This window comes from Triticum dicoccoides, chromosome 2B (assembly GCF_002162155.2).
Source record: "Triticum dicoccoides isolate Atlit2015 ecotype Zavitan chromosome 2B, WEW_v2.0, whole genome shotgun sequence".
In the NCBI taxonomy this organism is placed as follows: domain Eukaryota; kingdom Viridiplantae; phylum Streptophyta; class Magnoliopsida; order Poales; family Poaceae; genus Triticum; species Triticum dicoccoides.
This window is the reverse complement of record NC_041383.1, coordinates 429,560,147-429,568,379: the sequence shown is the minus strand read 5'-3', so window position 1 is coordinate 429,568,379 and position 8,233 is coordinate 429,560,147. Positions and strand designations below refer to the sequence as shown.

Genomic DNA, 8,233 nt, shown 5'->3' with positions numbered 1-8,233 from the left:
GCAAGAAATTGAAAATCTCAATTGCAAATAACAGATGTAATTAATCTCAACATGTAAGAAACATGGAGATATATTACATCATAGGTAGATTCTGGAATACATATGGTACTCAATAGGAAAACACTACTTTTGTAATGAATAATAATGATGTTGCAAACTTGATGCTCAAGTGTAAAACTTGAATTTTTATCGACCTCAAATTAAACGAGGTGATTTTGTATCAAGTTGCAAGATAATTCAGTGAGGTGAATTAGTATTTTGTGAGAGAAAATTAATCTCAATCGCAATGAGATTGTTTTGCGAGGAAAGCATATTTTTTTCTCAATCACAAATCAATATTGTTATGCGAGAAAATTTAATCTCAATCGCAAAGACAATATTGTTGTACTAATAAGACATGTTATAGGGACTGCCAAAAAGCAAACTCATTAGACATGCCACATATAATAATCATATATTTTCTGGAATGTTAAAACTCAACATATAAAAAACTAACAGGATCTATGCATGACATAAACATTACAAGTGCTAATGAACAACACTAGAACCCTGAAACGTCTAGGCATGAGCCCAACCTCTTTTGTAAACAGGTAAACAAACTAGGGCTATGCCGAAAGATTTGCGAAGAGATAAGATTTCCTATCTTCCTCTCAGGCCAACTCCAGCGTGCGACTCCATCCTGTCCGGGTGCGTCCATTTGGGGCAAAACGGACAAACCAGACGGCCCAACGCAAGGGCGCAAACGGACTTTTGTCCGTTTTGTCCACTTTCGACCCATCCCCGACCCAACTTTGCGCCACTTTTAGGGCGAACCGGACAGCGCGCGGACGGGTGGGACGCGCGCGTGTGTCCTCCCCTGGCCCGCCCGTCAGTGCCACAAAGCAAAACCCCCCACGCTCCATTTGGCGCCATTTCCCCCCAAACCCTCCCACGTCCCGCCCCCACCCTCCCCCGTCCATGCCCGACGCCCCGCCGAATTCTGGCGGCCTGGCCGTCAACCCGCCCGCAAAGGTGAAGAAGAAGGCGGCCAAGGGTGCAAGGAAGCCGCGGGCGGAGTGCACACTGGAGGAGATCGCCAAGTTGGACGCGGAATCGGCGAAGAGAAGGAACCGGAGGGCGGCCGTCAAGGGCAAGACCGCCGCAGCCAAGTTCGCCGCCGAGCGTGATGCGGTGGAGGCTGTGCGGCGTAAGGCCGAGGTCGACGAGAAGGAGGCCATCGTCAACAAAGCGCACACCCTCCTCATGCTTGGCATTTGCCGTCCGGCGGGGTTCTCCGGTGCGGCCGCCGGCCCGACGAGCACAGGCTCGTCAGTCGACAAGCCTCAGCATTGCTCATTGCCGACGTCACGGATCACGCCTATGTCGCCCGGCTTTCCCCCGCCAAGGCACGATGGCCACACCCATTTTTCGGGCTCGCCGGACGTAGGCCTTGTATATGTTTGCATGTTCATTTGTTGTTGATCATGTGGTGTAGGCATTTCAATCTTTGGAAGCATTCGAGGCCCGACACAATGACAAGCCATTCACTCTTACGCATTGTTGGACGCTCATCAACAATTGTCCAAAGTTCAAAGATCAATACCGTGAACTCCAAAGAAAGAGAGGCAAGAAGGCGGTCGCGTTTGCCGGAGGTGGAGATGGTGAGGCGTTGAAGAGGCCGAGGGGCAAGACCAACTCCAAGGTGGATGACATACGTGATGCGTCATCCATGGCCTTGCATGAGACTTTGCACGACATGATGTCTCAAAAGGATTTGAGGCACGAGAAGAAGCGGCAAAGCAAGGACAAACAAATGAAGCAATACCTAGAGCTTCAAAGGAAGAAGCTTGAGATGGAGGAGGCGGCCAATAAGAGGAAGATCGACATGGAGGCGCGGCCTGGCAAAGGCGGCTCGACATCGAGGCCGCCAATGTCATGGCCAGGTAGAGGCAGCTCGACATCGAGGCCACGAATGCCGCAACCAAAGCAAAGGAGGTGGCCCTTGCGATAATGAGCGTGGACTTGACCAAGATGAGCGAGAAGACGAGGAGTTGGTTCGAGGCCAGGAAAAAGGAGATGTTCGACGCCGACGACCTGAACTAGGCCGTCTGATCGGCCGTGGCCGTTCTTTTTTGGAGGCTGGCATGGGTGCCGGCCGCTGGCTGTGTCCAGGCGAGAAACATATTCATTTTGGAGGCTGGCTATGTTGCCAACCGCTGGCTGTGTTGCCGGTGACAAACTATTCTTTCTGTAGGCTGGTTGTGTTGCCGGCCGCTGGCTGTGTTGCCGGCGAAGACATGTAGGCCGTTGGCTGTGTTTCCGGCGAGGACGTGTAGGCCGCTGGCTCTGTTGCCGACGTGAACTAGGGCTGCTGGGCTGATGAACTAGGGCTTGGTATTTCGAACGTTGTTGTTTGAAAATGGAGGCAGACAGGATGGGGCCAAAGGAGGTGGCCGTGCGCTCAGGATAGGCCCGAACACGACCCCATTGCCCTACCCAAACAGTGAGAATCCGCGCAAAACGGACGTCCGTTTGGGGTCATGCGCTGGAGTTGGCCTCACGAGTGGTTCCTCTGTTCCCGACTCCTGAGCATTCAAGCAGAAAAGCCACCGCAGGACCCAAGCAGCGTGGGTGGCCTTGGACGCCTCCACGCCGAGCGAGGGCAGTGGCCTCGAGCGCCGGGTGAGTCGCCGCAGGAGGGAGCTAGCGCCATCACGGAGCGTCGGAGAGCGCCTCCGTGCTGGGAGCCAGCCATTGGTCGTTGCCGACAGACGACCCGTGCCCGGATGCCACTATGGCAAGGATGCCGGAGTCAACCGCCACTCGGGGTTGTCGGCATCTCACATAGGCAACGACGTCAATGGCGTATTTTCTTGCCTGCGCGTCTCTGCCATCGGCCGCATCATAATGGGAGCAGTACCGGGGCCGGGGCAGACGCTTGGAGGCGCCCTCGCTCCGGGCTGGTGCATCAGGGTCGGGAGATGCGGAGTAGTTGCCTCGCATCGCGCGCTACCGGTTGTGAAGACCATGTGCGCCGCCACCCCTTCATGGGAGTCGTGTCAGGCAACGACCTCGCTACAGCGTCGCTGGGCGCCGCCTCCATTCGGGAGGGGCGGCCGCTGTCGCGCGCCGCCTTTGGAGGCCGGTCAGGGCTGCGCTAGGGGACGCCGAGGAGGGCGTGCTGGCCTGAGCGCCTATGCGTGCAGGGCGAGGGCCGCATCGTGTGCTCCAGAGGAAGGTCGTATCAAGGCTGCTGCCGCCATGGGCAGGCAAGGGAGCCACTCCACGCACGGGCGTGCCAGAGGGCGTTGCCGCAGGTCGACCGCCTGGGGCCGGGCAACGCGCCATGCCGTGCGTGGCCATGGTTTTTGGTTAACGGGAGCCCGGGAGCCAGCGGGTAGGACGCATGGCTCGGTAGCGCGGGCTCGGGTGCCGCACGTATGAGGGGGCATCGACGGGGCGAGGTCGAGGACCTCTTGAGATTGAGATTGAGAGAGAATCGACAATTGATGTAAATGAATCTCGTAGTCTTTATTGTTGATTTGCACAGATTATATACAACATGAGGTGACGCCTTGGAGATGCGTCGGTTTGCATGTCGGTTCACGGAAGCATGGTTTCAGAAGCAACCGTCGTGACGATTGTCAAAGGAGCAACCGCACGTGGAGGAAATGGATGCAGAAGAAAATTTGCGAGTCGCCGTTGGATATGCCTTTACACGAGGGTTTGTTTATGCAACCCTAGCCAGCACATAACTGGCCACATGAATATCAAGACGGTTTGTGGATGTAGACGATCAGCTCCCTGTGACGCAAGGGGTGACGCCAACCAGACAAAGGAAACGTGGCCAAAGGGAGCACGCAAACGCGACCAAGAATCTGTGTGAGACGTGAGGTCCTCCTCCGTCGTCCCCCAACCGACAACGGCACATAGACAGCTATACGTGACCCGATCGGAGCCGTCCACCACCCGAACCGACTCCGTGATCGAGAATCCACCAAGCACCAACCACCCTCTCTCTTATCTCTTATATACGCGTTCCCCTCGCCTTGTTCTCTCCTGCTCCCGTCACCGCCCGTCGCAGGGACGGCTCATCTTGGTTCCGTCGCGCGGATCGTGAGGTGCCAACTTTCTACTTCCTTCTCTTACTTTAGATCTTCGAATTATTAGATAGAGATCATTGATGGTTTGGTCGTGATTTGGTAGGTGGGTATGATTTCGCTTTTTTAGCACAGCTAGATCTAGATCCAAGAGAGTATATGTTCGTCTTCGTTCTTGCCCCGTTATAAGATTATTATGTGGATTCCTGGATTGTTGTCTTAAATAAATTCCGAATTATTTCTGTTTCAAATTAACTATATTATGGAGTCAAAGTTAAACGACCTTTTACGCTGTTCTCATAATCAGGATTTCTCAATATTCGTCAACGCCTTTCAGATCTCATGGATTATCTCTTCTTTTTGATTCAGTGGTGGACGATTCGCCTTCCCAAATACACGTCTAAGCGAAGGGATTTTGTGGCCTTTTGCTTGTGACGTCTGAATCGGTTGATGCCTCAGATCCGTCAGTTTATGTCATCTGCTTCATGTTAGCATGCCGCTGTGGATGTGATGTTTATCTCCGGGGAACGCCACTCCTGCTGGTTCACAACGGGCCACGGCCAACGCCAACTGATATCTTCTCCAACGACGGTCGGTGGTTAAGTTAAAGAATGCTTTCTTGAGGCTTCCTCGTCTCTTATCAAATGATGTCCGTGTTGCTTTTTGCTCACAAGATGATGCTGGCCCGTCTCCAAACATCACAGAAAGGTAATTGTGTTGGTAAGCTGATGATGCGCATGTGGGCACAGTGCGTATTGTACTACTTGATGTACCAGTACATTGGTAGGGTAGGACGGCCTTTGCCATGTTGGGTGCGCTCGCTTGGCAGGCCACGAGACAATAAGAAGTATATTTGGTGTTGTTTGCGGGGTGGAGATCGCACGGGAACAATCTATTTGATCTATTTTGCCCGGGTTCTCCACCCTGCCATGGTGTCTCTGTCCTTCTCCTGTGTTTGATTCCATGGCATCATCTGAAGTACACCACGATCCTATACATAGCAAATATGTGGACAGGCCTGGGCGCAGCGGCAAATACGTTGTGAGGATCAATTTAACTACGCACGAAGGTACATCTAACTGCTTCTTTCAGCGTTATATCAATTTAAATTTGAAGTGACCCAGAAACATGAGCGCTTTTCTGAAGGGTCAATCTGAACTGACCTCGAAGTTGCCGATCCAAATTATCTCAACTGACCTTTTACGACCTCGAACTGACATTTTACGCTATACATGGTGGACCTTCAGTTTGATACAAGGTTTGTCATACCCGTAATTTTGTACCCTTGCACCCCAAGAATGAAAATAGGGAAATTCTCACGAGCCAACAACCATCTACTTACGCAACACAGGCTAAGTGATCGTGATAACTTTTAGTAACTCTGCATATTTATTTTATCTTACCATACTGTGTCCATAGTCTTGTGGTCCTAAGAAGGCGAGTTGCTTGTTCTACTCTATCCATTTCCTGTTGGTTACCATGAGTAGTTCTGTATGTATATACCATTGAAAGACTTGATTCCTTTCTGTTTAACTTGTTAGTCTTCGTAATTTATTTGTATTTTAGTTACTGGAGCTTGTCCAGATGTTGCTGCTGCATCATACTAACCTCTCGTGGAAAGTTGGATTCGTCTATGAGGATTACTGGAGGCAGATCTTCATATCTAATGAAGTTGCAGACAAGTTATGATTGTCAATGCCATTTTCGATCTTGAGAAACGTTGCTAGTGTCTTGATATATACCAAAACCTGAATTGAAGAATTAAATTGTTCATGTTGATATATTCTGTAAGGTGCAGGCGTTGTGTCGAGGAAGCCTGGTTAGTTAGGCAATTTCAGCTTGCCGATTGCCTGATTAAATTGCATTATGTAAGATTAGAGAATCCAGCGTACGGTTTTTTCATAGCTTAAAATGCTATGAAGACCGACTTATTATGAACTGTGATCCAATTTATTGAATACTCCCTCCGTCCGGAAATACTTGTCGCATAAATGGATGAAAATGGATGTATCTAGAATTAAAAGTACATCTAGATACATTCATTTCAATGACAAGTATTTTCGGACGGAGGGAGTATTTTTTTACAGTTCTTTGGAATTCTTATTTTTATGCTTAACAAGAATATGCTGAATGTCGTTCTAATTTATCTTTAGTAAGCAGGCAAATTCAAATTGGCTGAATGTTGTTTCAAGTTAGATTGGATTGGAGAATCTGCATGGCTGGTCTGAATTGGCTTGATCTGAATATTTTTGATTTGTCAAACAAATCTGTAATTTAATTTGTCTTCTAACATCTGTCTAACGATATCTCTGCATTCTTCGTCAATTTTTTACTAAGCAGGCTTATTCAAAGTGGGTTTGTCATTCAAATTCAATTGGATTGGAGAATCTTGGGGCTGTGCTTGAGTCTGAAATAGCTTTGAGCTGAATATTTTTCAATTTAGAAGATAAAAGATGAATAAATGGTTGATCTTCAGCTCTGAACTGGAAAGAGCATTCCAGCAAACAAATTGCTGGGAATGATGGTTCGACTCCATCAAGATCCTTCGTAAAAAGAAATGGGATGTAAATTTGATCACTCGCCATTCTATCCTCATGGTGCCGAAGAAATTCTAGACGTGTGTATTCAAGGATCGGTGGACAATGACTTTTATTGCATGGCACTATCTGTTCTCCGTAAAAAGGGCGCATAATCTGGCCTTGAAGCGTAAGGAGCACAAGGAGGATTGTCGGCAATCAAGTAGAGGCGTGAATGGGGATAGGGAGTTTTGGAATGTCATATAGAAGGCCAATGTCTTTTAGAAGATCAGAATTTTGTTTGGCATGCGACATCTAATAACCTGGCGATCCAGGTGAATAGAGTTATGCACCATCTGGCTGCTCCGGGTATGTACTCTATATTTGTGGGGTGGAAGATGAAAGCATGTCCCATGCTCTGATGGCTTGCCCCGAGGAGAGCTCTACGCATGGAGTTGAAGGAAGTTTGGAATATTCTGGGGAGTGAAATCTTCAACTTCTCAAGTCTCGATTGGATGCTTCTCTTGTTGGATCAGTTAACCTCAACATACCTTATTCATATTCTAGGGAGCTTGGCACTTAAGAAATGATCTAATTGTTTGATAAGGGTAACCATTTTGTTTCAAACTTTGCTAATCTTGTGGATAACTAGTGGTTGTCGTTCTTGTCTTACCATTCCAATGTAGAGTCGGTCCCAGTGTCAAAGTTAAAGTAGTAGTGGATGGGATAAGTACACCTCGTAGTATTCATGAGGTATGACAACCTCCACCTTTGGATTGTAATAAGATAAATGTGGATGCTAATTTTGTGGAATCGGTCCCCAGCGTCGAAGGTATAGTAGTGGATGGGATAAGTACTCCTTGTAGTATTCATGAGGTATGATAACCTCCGCCTTTGGATTGTATTAAGATAAATGTGGATGCTAATTTTGTTGAGAGTATTTGCGCTGCGAGTCTGGGGTTGTTTCCAAAAATTCAGTTGGCGACCTCCTTACTTCCTCTTGAGATTATATTGGTTTGTGTATTGGTATTGATGAAGCACTGCATATCGGCATCACTCTACATAGGCCTATTATTTTGGAAACTGATTGCTCTTTTGTGGTTTCCTTCCTAGCACATGATAACCTTAATAGGTTGTCCCCTGTTGATTTGAAGAAGGCTTTAGTCATCACAAAGCCACTTCCAAACTTTAAGGCGACAAAGATAAATAGGCAGGCCAATGGTGGCACACGAGATAGCTAAGTTCAGCTTTGTTAATAGATCGAATGTTTTTGTGTTGACATGCGAGAATCAACTTTTGACCATGGGGTATCCATGGTAGCGTGGTTAGAAATTAGCGAGGGCGTGCACGACTCATCGTACACTTGACAAAGTGGCAAGACGATGTTTTTTAAATAGGTCCAGTTGTCTCATGGGAGCGCGACCTACGTCTTATGGGAGGATCGTCGAGAGTGGTTGCATGGCGCATGGGACACTTAGAGTGCAGCCGCTTTCGGTGTCCCACTACTCCTGACTAGTCCGAACCTTACAAGGTCCCTTGGACTCCGAGCTCTTGGCCTTTGTTTGCCCTCCTGAAGGGGCTTGGAAAGGAAGAGTGATTCTCCACTTTAGTCTATACAAGTGAGAGTGAGTTGGTTAC

General features: G+C 48.5%; 2 long non-coding RNA genes across 2 annotated transcripts; both read left to right on the top strand.

Moving 5' to 3' along the window:
- The first annotated feature begins 3,940 nt into the window (after positions 1–3,940).
- Positions 3,941–5,092, top strand: LOC119364057. Its single transcript, XR_005174643.1, has 2 exons — positions 3,941–4,100; positions 4,449–5,092. It is a non-coding gene; the product is annotated as an uncharacterized LOC119364057 (long non-coding RNA).
- A 107-nt stretch (positions 5,093–5,199) lies between these two features.
- On the top strand, positions 5,200–7,530 carry LOC119364058. The gene is made up of 2 exons (XR_005174644.1): positions 5,200–6,301; positions 6,420–7,530. It is a non-coding gene; the product is annotated as an uncharacterized LOC119364058 (long non-coding RNA).
- Positions 7,531–8,233: the final 703 nt, after the last annotated feature.